The sequence below is a fragment of the Furipterus horrens genome, unplaced genomic scaffold (assembly GCF_987537825.1).
Source record: "Furipterus horrens unplaced genomic scaffold, mFurHor1.1.pri manual_scaffold_6, whole genome shotgun sequence".
In the NCBI taxonomy this organism is placed as follows: Eukaryota; Metazoa; Chordata; class Mammalia; order Chiroptera; family Furipteridae; genus Furipterus; species Furipterus horrens.
Genome location: NW_028327176.1, coordinates 140,228,705 through 140,247,338, shown reverse-complemented (window position 1 = coordinate 140,247,338; position 18,634 = coordinate 140,228,705). Strand labels below are relative to the sequence as shown.

Genomic DNA, 18,634 nt, shown 5'->3' with positions numbered 1-18,634 from the left:
AAATAAAAAGGATTAATGCTCATTAATAAGGTGGCAGTAATATTTCTTCAAAAGTTTACTAAGTCCTTCTCTATAAAACCAATAGATAAAAGCAGGCAGTGCATAAAAGTGTCTGTCTATTGCATTAAAATATAATGAAAATAATATTTCTTAACATTGCCAAAAAGCCATCTATTTCTGAAGATCATACCAGTTTCCATTGCATAGGCCAGCAAGGGTCATTAAACACCAATGGGTCTCTGAGTCCTTCTTCAGAGTCAATGACATTGTAGACTTCACTCAGGATCTCATTTCCCTCCACACAAGGTCTGCAGGGCAAAGAAGGCAAATGAACTATGAAAAACATAATCACTGCTTTTACTGTTGCTTTTTTTTTGTCATAAAAATTCCATTTATTTAAATTCCATTAAAAAGCACATTTGGCTGCCAAGAGCATAAATATATACTTTTATTATACTTAGCATTTTTCATTTTCAAAAAAATCTGACATTTGTTTAGATAAAAATGTTAAAATATTTTCAAACTACCTGTTTTAGTTAACCACTTTCTATGTGTTTGTTGCATATAATAAATGCTGAAAAAAGAAGTGATTTGGAATGCAATTCCAAAGCTCTGTGGATATTTCCCTTTAGAAGTTATCAGCTTACATTGATTATTATCCTTACTATGTCATGTGCTGGCTGCTGTGACTTTTCCAAAAATATATCTCTTAGACAAGTAATTTGAATTATTTGAGCTGTAGTGGATAATTTTTTTTAATCTCATTGTTCTAATTGTTCTGATGTACTTAATAAATCATTAACCAAGCAACTGACAGTGCTAGAAATTCAGAAAGGCTCTTTAACATTTTCTCTGGAAGACAAAGCTCTAACTCAGTCATTCAGACCTGCCTGTCTATCTTAGAGGAATACAAAAATTAAATATTGAGGGAAATAATCAAGCAATGTCATTGATAATATCTCTGACTTAGAAATAAATTTAAATTTAGTAAAATGACAGGTGAAATTAAACTACTGAATAAATAAATAAATAAGTGTATTTATAAATAAATAAATAAACACACACACACACACACACACACACACACACACACACACACACACATATATATATATATATATATATATATATATATATATATATATATATCGTCGTCGGCAGCCGTCCGTCTGGAGAGACGATGGTGTAGCTTCTTAAGAGTCTATCTGCACCGCCGAGAATGGTTGTGCAGTCCGACTCGGGAGTGACACGGTATCTGTCTCCTCCCGTGTTGAATCGACATCTTGCGATGATGCTGGAGTGTCCTCTCCAGTGAAGCTGAAGCTACAGAGCCTGGGCAGGGTGATATGGAGGGTCTGCTGTTGCCCATGCAGCAGACCCCCCCTCTCTTCGCAGCTGAAGGGTCCAAGGGAAAGACGGAGTCAATACAGCTTGGTTTCAGGTGCGCCGCAGGAGTTGCCGGTGTTGACTACAATGTCAAACCGCCTTAAGGACTCCGGCTCCGGATTTTCTGTCGGGGTTTACTCCCTTAGCCTTTCCCCTGAAGAGGTATGCCGCAAGGCAGCGGAGGTTTTTTGGAGTCAGAGTTTTCCTTCTCTGATGTGCCCTGACTGGAAGATCGAACCAGCGACACTTAGCTCGCAGGCCGACGCTCAATCCACTGAGCCAAACCAGCCATATATAGGGGGGTGCTGTCTGGAAAAAGTCCAGCCATTGTTTATATAAGGAGAATGGATTGTGTGACTTCAGTGTAACCTGGCAGCCAAGGAAAGTGGACTGGAATACACATGCATGAATAATGACAACTTCACTGTACTATTCATTGGGGGCAGTAGGCGCCACTGAGTGAGCATGTACTGTGTGTCCATTGCATTCAAAATGACCAAGTGATTAGAGAAGTGGATCTGCATCAGATCTTGCATTAAGCTTGAATATTACCCCACAGAAACTATTCAGATGATTCAGAAGGCCACAGCTATGGGCAACTGGTGACTGGCCACTTCATCATGACAATGTGCCCGCTCATGCACAGGGCTCATGCAGTTTTTTTTGGCAAAACATCTAAATATCCAGGTGACTCAGCTCCCCTACAGCCCAGATTTGGCACCCTGTGACTTCTGTTTTTTCCCAAAACTAAAATCAGCTTTGAAAGGGAAGAGATTTTGGACCATCAGTGAGATCCAGGAAAATATGACGAGGCAGCTGATGGTGATTGGGAGAATTGTGTAAGGTCCCAAGGTGCCTACTTTGAAGGGGACTGAGACATCATTGTCCTACATACAATGTTTCTTGTATCTTGTATCTTCTTCAATAAATTTCTTTATTTTTCATATCACATGGCTGTACACTTTCTGGACATATATATATATATATATATGATTAATCATATACATATATGAATAAACTAAGATTATGAATGTATTAAGAATAGGAATTATATCTAATTTCAATATAGTCCCAAAACTGTGCACACAGGATGTTTGGGAATTATTTGCCAATGGAATAGCCTGGAAGGAATATTTACATATGATGATATATCCAGAAACATTCTCTCAAGTATCATTTGAAAGATGAAAGCTGGAAACAACCTAAATATTCATCAATATATAAAAATTTAAAATATAATGTTATATTCTCACAAGGAGGGGGAGGGTCTAGTCAAGGAACATGACAAATGACCATGGACATGGACAACAGAATGGGAATTGACTGTGCGAGTAGCGAGTTGGTGGGGCAGGGAAGAGCCACAGGGGGAAAATTGGGATTACTGTAAAACAACAACAATTTTAAAAGGCAAAAAAAATTAATAAAAAATTAAATCTGCCAATTCAAGGGGAAAATACTATTTACTGGTACAAACAATAAACTTATCTACAAGTATCAATTGAATATTTAGATCAATCTTATAAACTGTAAGAAGAGGATAGAAGGTTATGTACATTATATTATCATTTATATGAAGTTTCAGATCATCCCAGAACAAGTTTATAACATACTTTAAAATAATATATGTAGTATATGAATATAAATGTATATAGAAGACTCCCCTAAAGAAGGCAAGGAGGGGAAAGTTTTAGGTAATGGTACACAGAGAAATTCAACTTTAGTAATTTATTCTTTTAAAAACTCTGGAGCCATTATGACAAAATTCTTTAAGTTTAACCAATGATATGGTGAACAAATATAGATGGTATGCATATGCTATGCATTACATTGATATGTATATATACATTTGGAGCATGTTATAATGATAAAACACGAACAGAACTAGTGTGACTTAGATATTATCTCAATGAAGCAAAGATGGTTCAATACATCAGCTCAGTGTTGTTTACTTCTTCGTGGCAGATTGAAACTTATTTGCTCCAAACTCCATTGGTGTCAAAAATCCCCGGATTTTTACATATCCAGTTGTTTTGAAAATGGCCAACTTAAGCAGAATTTTAGCCACGTAGAGCTTTCTTGCTTCACATACCTGACCAAACAGCACCCCAAATCTATTAGCCATAGATCAAATAAACTCTGTGATTATGAAAGACCCCCAGCTGCTTCTACCCTTCAGAGCTGTCTGACCCAGAGACTCTGTTGTGTTGCTGAGCACCATCACCTCAATCATAACACCCTCTCCAATCATCCTCTTTCCTATGAATCACCCCTTGTTCTCTTACCCTCTGGATAGTGACCCTCCACCCATTGCCTCAGGAAGATTTTCTGCTCTGAGGGATGTTCCCCTCGAGCAAAGCAGCCAAAGCACCCACCAAAAAAAGCTCATTGTGTGCTACTGACACCACATGGTAATTCGTGGTTCCTTGATTAGCCCCCAAATCCCTCAAATTCTATACAACAATGAAAAGTATTGGAAAAAGATGACAAAACAGAGGTCTGGAGGTCTTAATTCTAGATTCTCTTCTCCACTTTAGCTCTTTCAGTGATTAGAGGGTTCAAATGATCTTAATCTAGCTAACATCTCCAGTCTTTTGTCAAGAAGAGGATCATTATTTCTCCAAGATTGGCTGTTAGCTGGGAATTTTCAGAAAAGTACCAGAAACATTTTGATGCCCATTTAAAGGACTGATAGCTCATAAGAGAAGAATGTAGCATGGTGTTCACAGGGGAGCCAGGGACCCTGCCCACCTGCAGGCTCGCCCTGTGAAGTCCTCCTCACTATGCCACTGAAAGGGCCACAACCTCTGTCAAACATCAGATGGAAAGCATTTAAAGCTTATCAAATAAAAAATTTAAGTAGGAGACAAGAAAAGGAAGTAATATTAAAAAGCAATGGCAATAAAAGTAGAAGAAAAGCAGCATAAAGCAGTAAGGTAATTTACAAATTAATAGAACAAGTTATTAATTGTAAAAATTAGGAATTAAAAGTGCTTATGAATAGAAAATATGTTTATCATGATATCATTGTTTATTTCACTCATATGTTTATATAAGCATAAACATTTATGGAAGAATACTTAATAAAATGTAAAAATAGGACAGGGATCAAGTAAATTTGATTATGACTCTCTGTACCATAAATGCATGGACAAATTTATGTTTAAAAATGTGAATACAAAATAATTATTAAAATCTCCCAGATTTTCAATGTAATTTTTAAACCTCAGATTTTAATAAAATTTCTACTTTAAAAAATCTATTTATGTCTAATATAATTCGGCAGGCTAAATTTTTCTCAGCGTCACAAATTTTGACCTCTGTTCTATAGTCTCAAAATTCTAGTATGTATATCATTGGAATTCAGAAGTGTAGGAGTCCGTATCTTGAGAAAGCAATTAGAATGAAACAGGTTACTTCTTTCCAAGATTTGATGTAAGTTAACATTATATGCATTGAATCTGAAAATATCCTCATTATGTTTAACTCAAAATAAAGGAGGTTCTTTTCTCAAACAATTACATGTCAATGTAAATACTTATATCTTCATTTTTATATCTCATTCAGTTACTTTCTCAAAACTAACATTGAGAGCATATCTAACTATTTTGTGTATCTAAACTACTTTGCCTTTAAAAATATTTACATTTTAGCATATTTGCTAAGTTGCAGCATTTTTGTATTCTTCTTCATAACTGATTCCTGAACACACTGACCTGCACTAAGTCTATGAGTAACAGTAAGATACAATGAGCAACAGGTGCCTTCCCCGTCTTGCATTGTCCCTGAAGAGCACCTGCAGTATTCAGAAATGATTTAAGTGACCCAGGCTTAAGGCATCTCATTGCAATGATTATGGTTCTTATAACTGAAGAAAATTGTGTGAAAGCTACATCATCTCTGTTGGATTTAAATTCATAGAACTGCATACCTGAGATTCAGAGCCCTTAATAGGATGTCATATAGGAAAATGCCAAACTGGCTTTGAGTGATGATTTCTTTTCAATTTTTGAAAATAGCAATGTTAACCATTGTATCATTATCAGTTATCCTTCTGCTCTATGTTTCACAGAAAAGCTATATTTTGGAAAGTACATTACCTCACAATCCTAATAGCTTTCTTTAATCATCCTTGTGTATACATGTACACGCACATACACACACAACTCTTTAACAACTAAGTGTAGATTCAAAAACATTAAGAATAATTCAGCAAATATATTTCTTTTTTCCTAACAAGGATTTTTTTTTTTTACTTTTTTTAGGAAAGTAAATGCGAAAAAGGGGGGGGGGAAGGCTTAGGAACCATCTTTGAGACAGCCACGGAGAACAGTCTGATACAGAGAATGAAGCCACAGCCACGATGCAGTTAGAGGTCTGGGAGGCTCGCCAAGAACAAGCTGGTAGGTGCCTGCAGACTAAGTTCAGTTAGTGCAGCTTTCAGGCCACTTCATGGACTCACCTGAACCCGATACTGTATTCCCATTTTCCCTGCTATGTCAATCTCATAGCACAGATGAGAAAATATTTTGTCTTTGAAGAGACCGTGACTTGTTAACTATCTACCTGACAATGTTTACAGATTTGCATCCAAGCACAAGCTTTTTCGAGAGGAAATTAAGATTTTTAAAAATTTAAAGCAAAACCCTGGCAATGGGCAAGGAGACATCTGGTTGGTGGTGCTGCTCTTATATCAATTAGGGGCAAAGCAGACGCACAGATCTTAGTTAATCCTAGCTTGATGCCTGTGTTGATGGCCAGAGCTGTTTCATGCCTGGGGCACATAAAAAGCAGTAAAGCAAAAACGCAAATATTCTTCACTGTGAAAGAAAATAAAAATCATTTCAAACAATACATCTTTTTATTCTTTTTCATTTATACATACTATGAAAACAAACAAATACAGAACTTGTGTATTCATTTCATTTGCTAGTCCATGGGTCAGTAAACTTTTTCTGTAAAGGACGAGATAGTAAATAATTTAGACTTTGTGGGCCTTTATAGTCTCTGTCACATTATTCGCCTCAGCCATAGTAGCAAGAAGGTAGCCATAGACAATATATAAACAAATGATCTCAATCATTAAAACTTGATTTACAAAAATAGGTGCAGGTGGGGTGTGGCATTTGGCCGTTGGGCCATACATTTTACTGTCAGTGTTGGTCTACAGCATGCTTTTTTTTTTTTTTTTTTACCAGTGACACAGCTTAAAACTATTAAAATGAATATACGTAAATAAGTATAAAGAAAAAAGTTATCCATTCTCTACCACAGTATATGTGCAATCACTCTTAAACTAGAGCATTGAATTCCAGAGGAAAAGTAAAAAATTGCACAAATTAAATACACTTGTTTCTAGTACTTCTGTTTTGGGTCTTTTTATTTACTGTTTAAAGCTTTTTGTTGTGTTTCAGAAATACTAACTGACCATACAGCTGGAGAGAGGGAAACCTAACATGTCAAAGGGTAGCACCGCTTCTCTGCTAAGTGAACTGGACATTGACTTATCGCAAAAAAACTGAAATGTATATTTTCAAAGATCACCCTGGAAAGTGTTCTTTTAATGAAAGGTCAGTCAATAAATACAAACTGTACTTCTTCCAAAACTTAAGATTCAAAGTAAAAGCTTTCTAGAAGAGACTTATGAAATGCATCAGGTATTGGCTTAACTCCACAAAATCATAGAACTGCCTTTATTTAATCACCATCCCATGACGCATCCGACAGCCCAAATGCAGCACTTAAGACAGCCTGAAAATGTATGGTTGCACTAACACTGCAGAGCACACCATGACTAGTTCTGTCACCCAGCTTTGGGAATGCAGCATACTTGTTTCTATAATGAGCTGTGGGATGTTCCATCCAGGCTACCTCTGGCAAACAGGAGTAAATGTAAGTAACCAAATGTCAGCAACAAAATATTCTTCTTCTACAAGAGGCTTTAAGCAAGAAGAAGCCACCATACATAATTTACTACACTTGCACTTTGAAGCAAAATAGCATGTATTAAAATTTTTTCAGCATAAATTAAAATTTACTCCAGGGCAATATTTCTTCAAATTTTTCTCATGATATTGAGATCTGACTAATGTATCCGTTAAAATCTGCAGAGGAAAAAATACCCCATCAGTTGCTCATGGTAGGCACACAAAGAGATTTGGTCCCTTGAACTTTGTCCAAGACACATATGACTTTCACAGACTAAAGTTTCTTTGTTAGATATTTAAGGTGAAGGTCTAGCAATATACACAAACTAGTAAAATAAAAAGTACTTACTGATCAAGTCATTGTAAGATATTGCTGTATTTGTTCATACATATGGAAACTAAGGTGAAATAAGATCACATTATTTAATTATTAGCTTTGCTAAAATCTACCCAAAAAAGCATTTTTATTGATTATTTTATTATACATTTCTTTTAAAAAATTGTTCACTACTCAAAAGGTAATGTAATGTTAGACAATTTAAAGAGTTTACTTTTGGTAGACATAAAGAAAATGTAAGATCCACGGAATCAAAAGACTTGTACAAAAACTTTATAAAGAAAAAAAGAAAAAAATAAGCAACAGAAAATCTATTTTTAAATACAATAATTTTTAGAATGTTTTATTATCAAAGAAAACCATTTCCTTTTAACCACTAACCTTTAGCAAAAACAGATTGTTCAATGTCCTTAGAAGGGACTTTAAGGACTTTCTGCTTAAAAAATAAAAAAGATTGGTTGGTTTCTAAGTCTCATCATAGGTCTCAGTGAGACCTATAGAACCTATTAAAATATTGTGAACTGCACAGTATATATCATTGTTGTTTAGCATTCATTCCACATATGAAGTTTAGTAGATAACATAACACAGCCAGAATTTCTCGCAATTGGACTGAACAATTAGATTTAAAAAATCAGATTTTACCAATCCTTTCCCAGACAGATCTTATATATTTACAGATATACATATTAATAACACATGTAAAAATACAGGTAAAAGTGCTTTAGAATATCAAAGAAATTGGTTAACCCAGTGGTTATTAAGATACCCAAAATACTCAGTATTTTTGTATACATGCTATACATATATAATATATATACCATACTCTCTCTATATATGCATTATACATATATAACCTATTTAGATAGACTGGGCATAGTTGAAAATTAAATTCTTTAACTTTATAACTGGTTTGTAATTCCTTCAATAATATTTTTTATATAACATGTATTTTCTTTGTAAAATTAATCCAGAGGGATATCTTTTATAGTGCTCTTAATACGTATTTGGTGACAGCAGGGCAGCAGGGCAGGGGAGAAGGGTTTTGCTGTCCTCAATAAAACCACTGTCACAAGTAAACACGAATGATCTTCCACGCTGATACTATACTAAGCACCTTGGAGGCAGAGGCAGTTTTTTAGCAGCAAACATAGAATCACAGCCAATCTTTGTTGATGAACAGCAGTGTCCAGTCCCTCAAAATACACATTTGGATATGCTTTCCTCAGATTAGCACATCAATAACAGTCTAGTTTCTAATTTTGCATACATTCTTTCCTAATCACCTCTCCTTTCTCGTGACACTTAGCAAGCTGCTTTCGGACTGTAGTGAAGCTTGCAAACATACAACGGATAGAGCAAAGGATTTGGAACTTTAATATATATATTAATAAGTGTTTTAAAACACAGAGGGGTTGGTAACCCAATAAGTGTTATGTTTCAGGCCTAATCAATTTTCTCAAACATTTTAAAACAATCCAAAGTATTAGGCCAGTTACTTGTTTGATTGTTTCTTATAATAAAGAATTTAAGTTTTGCATTTGTTTTTTTTACTGGATAGACATGGATTTGAGATTATCTAAGGGTTGCAACTAAGCTTAGTGATGTTTTAGTCCAGTTTTTCATACAAAGATGAATGAACTGAGACCCAGAACAGGGACCAACATCCTCTCAACCATTTTAGCACAACACACACAGCAGGTCCCAGGCAAATGGCCTTGATGTGCCGCTGGGTTCAATGTTCTTTCCAAGAAAGGACAAATCAGTGGACGACAAAACAAGTGGAGCAATGCAATTTTTAAGCAAAAATCACCAGGATAACTCATTATAAGAAAAGCGTTTTGTACTGTCAGGTGCCATAAGCTTAAATACCTTAGATTTAACTATCTACAACCCAGGCTAAAAATTTTAAGTTATTAGAGTTTAATATGGTAGCATAGGAAGATTCTTAACTCACTTTCTCTCACAGATACAAAAAAAATTTTTAAACTACGTACATATAAAAAATTTCTTCTTCAGGACACCTAGACAGTATATGAACAGAGCCTTCACAACCAGTGACAGCACTGAAAAGGGTAGGAGAGGAAGAGACCCAGCCCCACTCAGGAAAAAATTCACACCCAAACATGGTGTTGCATAGAGAGGATTGGATCTCAAAGGTGCACAATCTTTCATGAGAAGCAAGGGATTTGAACTCCACAAAAAGAAAGCTGGAATAGCAATACTAGATAAAATAAACTTTAAAACAAACACTGTAGCAAGAGCCAAAAAAGGGCATTACATGATGAAAGATATTAATCCAACAAAAGGATGTAACACTTGTAAATATCTATGTACCCGTATAACTGTACCTAAATACTCAAAACAAATACTAACAGACATTAACAGAAAAACTGACAGTTGTACAATAATAGTAGGGGACTTACTATTAACACCCCTCTTAAATTAATAGATAGATCATACAAGCAGAAATCAATAAAGAAACAATGGTCATAAATTATACACTAGACCACTATACTTAATAGATCCATACCTTACATTTATGCCAAAGCAGCAGAATACACCCTTTTTTCAAGTGCACATGAAACATTCTCCAGGATAGATCACATATTAGGCCACAAAACAAATCTCAATAAATTTAAAAATATTGAAATCATATCAACCATTCTTTTTCTGACCACGATAGTCTGAAACTAAAAATCAACTAGGCAAGTAGAAAACTGGAATAAACATGAACACATGGAGGTCAAACATTTTAGAACACAACCAATGGGTAAATGAAGAAATCATATTCTAAAATCTATGGGATGTAGCAAAAGCAGTTATAAGAGGGAACATTATAGTGGTATAGTTATACAAAAAAAAGAAAAATCTCAAATAAACAATAAAAACTTGTACTATAAAAACTAGGAAAAAGAGAAGAAAACAAGGTCCAAAATCAGTAGAAGGAGTGAAATAATGAAGATGAGAGCAAAAAGAAATAAAATAGAGACTAATAAAAGAGAAAAGATCACTGCAACTAAGAGCTGGTTTTTTGAAAAGATAAACAAAATGGATAAACCTGTATCCAGATTCATCTAAAAAAATAAAGAGAATCCAAATAAAAAGATCAGAAATGAAAGAGGAAAATTTACAACTGACATGACAGAAGTACAAAAGATCATAAAAATTACTATGAACAATAATATGCCAAGAAAATGGACAACCTAGAATACATGGGTAATTCTTAGAAGCATATAATCTTCCAAAACTAAATCAGGAAAAAAAAATTTTAAATCTGAACAGACCGATTACTAGTAATGAAATTGAATCAATAATAAAAAAAAAACCCTAAAAACAAAATTCCAGGGCCAGATGTCTTCACAGTTGAATCCTACAAAACAGTTAAAGAAGAATTAATATCATACCTATCCTTCCTAAACTATTCCAAATTATTGAAAGCTTCCAAATTCATTAAAATACTACAAAAGAGAAAGTCACAAGCCAATATCCCTGAAGAACATAGATTCAACAACTCTTAACAAAATATTAGCAAATACATTAAAAGGATCATAAACCACAATCAAGTAGGATTTATTCCAGAGATGAAAGGATGATTCAATATCCACAAATGAATCAATGTGGTACATCACATTAACAAAATGAAAGATAAAAATTGTAAGATCATCTCAACATATACAGAAAAACATATTTGACAAAGTTCAACATTCAATTATGATAAAAATTCTCAACAAAGTGGGCATAGAGGGATACGCTTCAACATAATAATAAGCCATATGTGGCAAAATCCACAAATGACATCATACTCAATGGTGAAAAGCTGTAAGATTTTCCTCTAAGATCAGGAATAAGACAGTGACACTCACTCTCACCACTTTGATTCAACAATATTGAAAGTCCAAGCCACAGCAACCCAGCATGAAAAATATATGAAAAGCATGCAAATTGGAAAATAAACAAAAAAAAGTCACTATTTGCAGATGACATGACATTATACATAGAAAACCCCAAAAATGTCACAAACATTTTCCAAGTCAATAAAAATACATTTTATCTTTGATTCACCACTCACTTATATCAAGACTTGCTTTCCAGTTTCTTGATGATGGACATTTAGTGATCATCTTTTTTGTAGCACAATAGTAATATATTATTTCTCTATTGATTTAGTTTTAGCTTATCCAGCTCTTTCAAAAATAAGTATGAACAGGAACCAAAAAATAAAAGCAAGAGAAAAATATAAGACTCCTGGTAAGTGAAGCATTGAGTAAAAGTTCTTAATTCTGACTGTCAAAATTTATTACTAAAATACTGATGGAAATATAGAAAAACACAAAATGAAAATGAAAATATATACTGAAAATAAAAATCAACAGTCCAGTGCCAGAATCTAGGAAGAATGTCCACTAACTTCAAAAATAAGTGATTTAGATTTAGAAAAATAAATGCTCACAAATATCACCACAAGTGATACAAAAACAGAGCAGATATTCTGACCATAAAGAAGAAAAAACATGTTAGTTTTCATAATAGAATTTCTCTGAAGACATACAGCAAACTGGCATCACTGACAGTCTTGTGCTAGGGCAAGTGGAAAACTCAGGGGATGCTGGAAAAAATAATTTACATTTATGTCCTTCCATGTTTTTTTCTATTTACACTATAATAATGTATTTCCTCATGAAAAAATTATTTACAATATCTAAAAATTATTAAGCTCAAGAGAGAAAACGTCATGTTACAAAACTGTAAATAATTATCACAAATTTAAGAAAATACTCCTTACACTTTCTTTCATTGTTCTATCATAAATATATTGTGGTGGTACAAATAGAAAACCTCATACTTAGGGCGCATGAGAGGCAACCACACAGTGATGTTTCTCTCCCTCTCTTTCTCCTTTCCCCTCTCTCTAAAAAATAAATAAATAAGTAAACAAACAAACAAATCAATTAATTTAAAAAAAAGAAAACCTCATACTTAAAAATAACTACTAAAATTAATTTTAAAAATAACAGAAAAAGAACACTAAATGTAAAAACATTGATTCAATAAAATGGTATTCAAAGCAAAATTTATTAACTATAATTCATTTTTCAGTATTTCACTAAAAGAAAAAAAAAAGTAAGTGAAATCAACTTGAAAAGTTAGCTAGAGAATTTTAAAATTAATGGAAAACAAGAAAAAGGAAATAATGTAGCATCCAAAAAGAAATTTAAAAATTATATAACCATTAAAAAAATCTAAGGTATGTTTTAAAACATCACAAAGTTTCTTAATAAATATAATGAAAAAAAAATTGAAAACTCAAAACTTGAGAGGAGAAACATGCAAAGAAAGTAGTATCTCTGCTAATGGATGTTTGAATTAATCTCCTCCGTCTCTCCATTATACAGTCAATCCACAGTGGCCTCCTTGTTCTTTTTCACATATGCCAGGTGCATGCTTGCATTCACACTGTATGTTCTTGCTACCTAAGAGTCCTTCCTCAGGCATCAGGATAACTCACTCACTCTAGAGTTTTAGGTTTTTATTAATCACCTTTCAGTGAGACCTTCCCTGACCACCCTATTTAAAATATAAACATATTATACATATATAATGCACACACTTTCCTATGGCAAATAGCGGAAGATAATATATTTGATATGTATATTTTCTCTTAATTTGTGAGATTTTTAAGGTGCATTTACCAGGTAAATACACTTCCATACACGTACTTTTCCTTAATAATATATTATAAAGACCTTTAGAAGTTGCTAAACATTTTTTGGAAAATACTAATTTTGAACAAGTGTGGTACCCAGTAGATGCATGTAATATAATGCACTCAAAAAGAGACAAACTGTGAGCTTTGTTAGCTTTCTATTTGTCTAAAATCTGAATGAAACATTTTTATTAATTTATTAAAAATTTAGTGATTATTATAATGTGCTCTAAACACTGCTTCAGCACAGCAGGGACAGGCAAGAATGAAGATGTAGTTTCTTCCTCCAAAAGCTTATCTGTATAGTTAAAGACAGCAATTATGCAGATAATGACAAAAAACCCAAGTAATTACAACTGTGATGCAGTGTATATCATGGAGAGGGACTCAGTGGGAGGGAAGGTCATTCTGAAGAAGAGACATTGCCTTTATTTAATAAATTTAATTTAAAAAAAAGAAAAGAAAAGACATTTCAGCTGAGACCTAAAAGAACCAAATGAAGGAGTGTTCTAGGCAAAGAATTTGTACATTACTTAAAATCTTCCTTCGAATTTCTAATTTCTTAGAATAAATAACTAGAGTTTAAATCACCAGATCAATGGGCATGACCATTTCTACAGTTTTTAATGCATTAATCTAATACCACAACACAATTCATTTCAAGATATAATCCCACCAGCAAAGTATAAAAGTGTTTATCTTTCTCTCCTCTCATCAAAATGAATATTGTTTGATCTTGATTTTTAAATCATGTATGAGAATATAATTATTGATAAAAGCATAAAATATGTATAAATATTTTAAAATTATTAATGAGTTTAAAGCTCCCAAATTTCCAGCTAGAAGTTACTGCTTTGAATATTTTATTTTATATTCTAGATATTCCTCTATGCAAATATATACATTTAAAAAGTATTATTGGCATTATATTATGGTTGTTTTCCACTTAATATATTGTATATTGTAAGCATTTTCCAGAAAAATCACTCTGTACCTACAATGCCAACTTCAGGTACTGAATAAGAGAGATCCATTGTTAAACAACAGTAAGTTTAAACAATTTCATGTTATTAATTTTTCTGCAGGTTCACTATTATGTATCTAAGTGTAGTTTTTTTTTATGTATTTATCTTGATGGTGGTGTCTTTTTTATCTTTATTGTTTTTTTATCTCATTACCATTTAGTCCCCTTACAACCCTCCGCCCCCAGCTATCACCACACTGCTGTGCACGTTCATGAGTCTTTTTCCTTTTTGCTCAATCCCTCTACTCCCTAACCTCTGTCCCCATTTCCCCCACAACCAGCTGTCATCTGCTCTCTATCTATGACTCTGTCTCTGCTTTGCTTGTCATTTAAGTTTATTCATTAGATTCCCATATAAGGGAAATCATATGGTATTTGTCTTTCTCTGACTGGCTTATTTCACTTAGCATAATGTTCTCCAAGTTGATCCATACTGTTGCAAAGGGTAAATTTTTACTTTATTTTTACAGCCAAGTAAGATTCCATTGTGTAAATGTCCCATTGTTGTTTTATCCACACATCTTATGGATACTTGCACTGCTTCTGTATCTTGGCAATTGTAAATAATGGCTGCGATGAACATAGGGGCGCTTATGTTCTTTCGAATTAGTGTTTTGGGTTCCTACAGATATACTCCCAGATGTAGGATTGCTGGGTCAAAAGGCAGATCCACTTTTAATTTTTTGAAATATTATATCTCCATACTGCTTTCCACGGTGGCTGCACCAATCTGCATTCCCACCAACAGTGCAAAAGAGTTCCCCTTTCTCCACATCCTCACCAGCACTTGCTGTTTATTGATTTATTGATGACAGCTATTCTGACAGGTGTGAGATTGTACTTCATTGTGGTTTTAATGTGCATTTCTTTGATTATTAATGATGTTGAGAATCTTTTCATATGTCTATTGGCCATCTGTATGTCCTCCCTGGAGAAATGTTTATTCAGATCCTTTGCCCATTTTTTTAATTGGCTTATTTAGTTTTTTTTTTTTGTTTGTTTGTTTGTTTTTGATGTTGAGTATTGAAAATACTTTATAAATTTTGGCTATAAACACCTTATCATATGTATAGTTAATATGTTCTCCCATTCTTTGTGTTGTCTTTTGGCTTTGTTGAAGATTTCCTTTGCTGTACAAAACATTTTAGTTTGATGTAGCTCTATTTGTTTATTTTTTCTTTTGTTTCCCTTGCTTGGAGAGATACAGCTGATAAAGAATTTCTAAGGGCAATGTCTCAGATTTTGCTGCTTATGTTTTCTTCTATGATTTTTATGGTTCCAGGTCTAACATTTAAGTCTTTAATCTATTTTGAATTTATTCTTGTGTGTGGTGTAAGAAGGTGGTCTAGTTTCATTTTTCTGCATGTATCTATTCAATTTTCCCAACACCATCTTTAGAATAAACGATTTTTAGCCCATTGTATGTGCTTGCTTCCTCTATTTAATATTAATTGACTATAAAGGTAAGGGATTTACTTATGAGCTCTCTGTTCTATTCCATTGATCTATGTGTCTGTTTTTATGCTAGTACCATGTTGTTTTGATTACTGTCACTCTGTAGTATAGTTTGATATTAGGTACCGTGAGTCCTTAAACTTTATTTTTCTTTCTTAGGATCATTGTTGCTATGCAGGGCCTTTTGTGGTTCCATATAAGTTTTTGAAATATTTGTTCTAGTTCTGTGAAATACATCATTGGAATCTTTATAAGAATTGCATTGACTCTATAGATTGCTTTGGGTAGTATGCACATTTTAATGATGTTAATTTTTCCTATCTATGCACACAGTACATGCTTCTACTTATTTGGGTCTTCTTCAACTTTTACTTTGGTGTGTTATAATTTTTCATGTATCAGTCTTTTACATGCTTGGTTAGGTTTATTTCTAGGTATTTCATTATTTTTTTGAATCAGTTGTGAATGGGATTGTTTTTTAAGTTCCTTCCTGTTAGTCTGTTATTGGCATATAAAAATGCAACTGATTTCAGTATATTAATTTTTTTCCTACTATTTTGCTTAATTCATTTATCAGTTCTAGTAGTTTCTCAGCAGACTTTTGGGGTTCTCTGTAGAGTATCATGTCATCTGCAAATAAAGACAACTTTACTTCTTCCTTTCCAACTTAGTTGCCTTTTATTTCTTCTTCTTAACTTATTGCTGTGGCTAGGACTTTTAGTACTATGTTGAATAAAAGAGGTGAAAGCAGATATCCCTGTCTTATTTCCAATCTTACGGGGAATGCTTCTAGTTTTTGCTTATTGAGTATGATTCTGGCAGTGGGTTTGTCATACATGGCCTTGATTATGTTTAGGTATGTTCCCTCTATTCTCATGTTGCTGAGAATTTTTATCATAAATGGGTGCTGGATTTTTTCAAAAGCTTTTACTACATTTATTGACATGATCATATGATTTTTTATTCTTCACTTTATTTATATGGTGAATCACAATTATTGACTTGCCAATGTTGTACCAACCTTGCATTCCTGGAATACATCCCACTTGATCATGTTGTATGATCTTTTTGATGCATTGCTGTATATGGTTTGTTAATAATTTGTTGAGGATTTTTGCATCTATGTTCATCAAGGATATTGGCCCATAATTTTCTTTCTTTGTAGTTTCTTTATCTGGTTTTGGAATTGGGATAATGTTGGCCTCATAAAATGTGTTTGGGAGCCTTTCCTCCTCTTGAATTTTATGAAATGATTTCAGAAGGAGAGGTGTTAGTGTTCTCAGAATGTTTGGTAAACTTTACCTGTGAAGCCATCTGGTCCAAGGCTTTTGTTTCTTGGGAGTTTTTATTACTGCTTCAATTTTATTTGGGTTCTCTGTCTATTCAGAGTCTCTGATTCTTCTTGCTTTATTTTTGGGAGATTCTATGTTTCTAGGAATTTATCCATTTTGTCCAGTTTGTTGACATATAATTGTTCATAACATTTTCCTACAATCCTTCATATTACTTTGGTGTCAGCTGTTATTTCTGCTCTTTCATTCTGATTGTATTTATTTGGGTCCCCTCTCCTTTTTTATTGATGAGTCTGGTTAAAGGTTTGTCAATCTTGTTAATCTTTTCAAAGAACCAGTTCTTGGATTCATTGAGCTTTTGTATGATTGTTTTAGACTGTTTCATTTATTTCTGTTCTAATCTTTCTCATTTTCTTCCTTCCACTCACTTTGGACTTTGTTTATCGTTCTTTTTCAAATTCCTTTAAGTGTGAAGTTAGATTGTTTATTTGATATTTTTCTTGTTTTTTTAAAGAAGGCCTATAATGATAAGAATTTACCTCTTAGGATTATTTTCCCAGTATCCCACAGATTTTGGATTGTTATATCCTCATTTTCATTTGCTTCAAGGTATCTTTTATTTATTTATTTATTTAAGTATATTTTATTGATTATATAGTTACAATAGTTCCAATTTTTCCCCTTTGCTCCCCTCCACCCAGCATCGCCCCTCCCCCAGCAACCCCCCCCCCAAGTCCATCAAGGTATCTTTTAATTTCTCCTTTGATCTCATTTTTGACCTGAGAGACTCTGGGTCCCTCTGAGTGTATGAAGAAACTACTCAGACACTCACCATCTGAGGAAGGAAGGGAGGGGGGTTTCTCTGAGGAAAATCACCCTCGTTTCTTTATTAGCCAGGGTGTTTATCTACTCTCTACATGGGAAATGCATAAGAAAAACACGCAACCTTTCACCAAATGGTTGGGAGTAATAACAAAGGGAAATACAGATCAATACAGGGTTGAAATGCCCAGGTATTTTACACAAGTTCAAAAACATTTACTCTTACTCAATTGTTCTGTTTTTTATATCCTACTGACAAGAATTTGGGACTATTTAGAGAAAAACAGAGCAGGTTCCCTTTTCCTTAAAAGACATTTTTTATTTCTATTCTATCTTTAAAATCTCCCAGAAGGTGAGATTCATAACAAGCATGGAAGATAAACCTGCCAGTTAAGGCCCAGGGTGGGAGGCTGCACACAGTGGTCAAAGTCTTTTGAACCATGCCTGTCTGTCCCTGACATTGACCCATTAATTGTTTAATAACATTCTATTTAGCTTCCATGTCTGTGTTTTTTTCAGTGTTCTTCTTGTAATGATTTCTAGTTTCATAGTATTGTGATCAGAGAAGATGCTTGATATAATCTTAATCTTTTTAAATTTATTAAGACTTATTTTGTGTCCTAACATGTGGTCTCTCCATGTGCACTTGAAAAGTATGTATATTTGGCTGTTTTGGGGTGAAATGCT

The 18,634-nt window shown here is 33.6% G+C and overlaps 1 long non-coding RNA gene and 1 pseudogene across 1 annotated transcript in view; one reads left to right on the top strand and one right to left on the bottom strand.

The window, feature by feature from the left end:
- Positions 1-212: 212 nt before the first annotated feature.
- Positions 213-18,634, bottom strand: part of LOC150007506 (uncharacterized) — a 231,965-nt gene continuing 213,543 nt past the window's right edge. Inside the window, exon 3 of the long non-coding RNA XR_016511823.1 lies at positions 213-308. This is a non-coding gene — a long non-coding RNA (uncharacterized LOC150007506). The remainder of the gene's footprint in view (positions 309-18,634) is intronic.
- On the top strand, positions 6,026-6,170 carry LOC150007508 (small nucleolar RNA SNORA48; annotated as a pseudogene).